Raw genomic sequence first — 2154 nt, 5'->3', positions numbered from 1 at the left:
TCTCCTGCGTGATCTCGCTCGGACGAAATTCAGCTGCTGCATCATTGGTCTTCACTGGAAGATTGGGATAAGGATAAAAGCGGAGTATGTAAAAGGTAATGGCCAACGTGATCTCTTATGCAAAGTAAATAAACAGGCATACAACACAATGCCAATATTCATTCTTCAGTTTGTTTGTTTGTGTAAATGTATGACATGCATATAAGCACGATTTGTGTAAGCCATTTGACACGACCACGTGTGGTCCATACGTTTAACACGTGGCTCTATGTCAATTTGGAACCATCCCCTCAGCGGGGCCTACGATTCACCCCATTGTCACAGTATTACTTGTCATGGTCAAACATTCCTTAACAACCGAAATATAACTACGTTATTTATTCTCGTTTTGGAAAATCTCTTTACGTTCAAAAAAATCAACAGCAATATCATAGTTGACCACAAAGCTTTGGTGTGATTATTTTGGGAAAGTTTGGAATTGCCAGAAGGCGTTTATTTCGTACTTTTTGTCTAGACATCATTTCCAATGATCAATGGAATTATGTACAGGCAATGCTCTCTTTCCGAACATAGATAGAGGGAAAGGTAGATTCCTACAGTGTGAAAGCGATGGCCTTCATAAATGAGCTAAAACATAAACGCACAGATGCATACGATTTTCGGCCGCGTTGTTGTTGTAACTGTCTGCTTGCCGGAAGAAAATGCTTTACTCAGTGAATCGAGTGACGCGTACATAATATGTCTTAAAGACCAGGAATTCCGACACTCTTATCTTAATGACTGGCGAGGACTGTTCCTTGTTAGCAAGGTGTTCAGCTGATACATACAGGAATGTTCCATATTTATTTGCCCAATTTCAGATTAGAAAAATAACGAACAAAAGTTTCCTTAGAGAAAACCAGCATTGTATGTAAATAGAGCAGTAATTATTAATTCATGCTTGGGGTTGTATAATTATTTTCCATTACTACTAATTATGCATAATATTTATAAACTTTTCCCTTCGTTATTTATATGAAGTTAATGAGATTTATATCACTAAAGTTACAGCCAATATTGTCACTATGTAGGAAATTATAATCCTACAGTACATAAGTGGAATTCCCAAAGTGGTAAGAAGTGGATTAATTTAAACAGCGGAGAATTCTAATATCTTAATGCATTCAACTTATTTCAGTCACTGACCTCGCTTTTAACTTGTGATTACAAGTAAATGAGAGATGTTATGCGAGCTTAGTTAAGCCATTGAAGAAGATTTCAAATTCTTTTGATTTGTTTTATATTTGACATAATAATTTAATTAAGATTTTATTCTCATTTTTTCATTTGGCAACATTTAAAGAAATGTCCCATGAATGTAATTTCAACAAAATTTTATCATGCACAGGTGATCACGCCCAAAGCTGTTCTGATATCATAGTTTGAAATGTTAATTATGTTGTTGGTCGCGGTTTGAACGAAACAATGACAATGTTACTGTGTATAACGGTTTGTAAAAATAAATTAATTATTCATTACATTTACATGAAACAACATGTGTGTGTGTGTGTGTGTGTGTGTAGATATAGATATATATGTGTGTTCATGCATATATATATATATATATATATATATATATATATGTATATATATATATATATATATATATATATATATATATATATATATTATATATATACATTATACATATTGTATATATATATATATATATATATATATATATATATATATATATATATATATATATATATATATATATATATATATATATAATGTGTGTGAGTGCACAAACACACAAAGACACATATATGTATATATATATATATATATATATATATATATATGTATATATATATATATATATATATATGTATTGATATATATTAATCATTTATTTATATACATACACACGGACACATCTAATTTATATATACACACATCCACACACACACACACGTGTGATACGTATACATTATTTCATATATATCATATGTATTACATAAATTACTTATGACTTATATGGTGATTATTCATTTGAGATTCTAAGCTACTGTATACTCTTTCGTTATTATCAAGTTTATTGAAAATAAGGATTAGTATAGTGATTGTAATAATCATTATGACAATAACAAGAAACATATCAACAGTTGGTCA

This window comes from Penaeus chinensis, chromosome 40 (genome assembly GCF_019202785.1).
Source record: "Penaeus chinensis breed Huanghai No. 1 chromosome 40, ASM1920278v2, whole genome shotgun sequence".
NCBI classification, from domain to species: domain Eukaryota; kingdom Metazoa; phylum Arthropoda; class Malacostraca; order Decapoda; family Penaeidae; genus Penaeus; species Penaeus chinensis.
The sequence above is the reverse complement of the archived record's forward strand: the minus strand, read 5'-3'. Positions refer to the sequence as shown.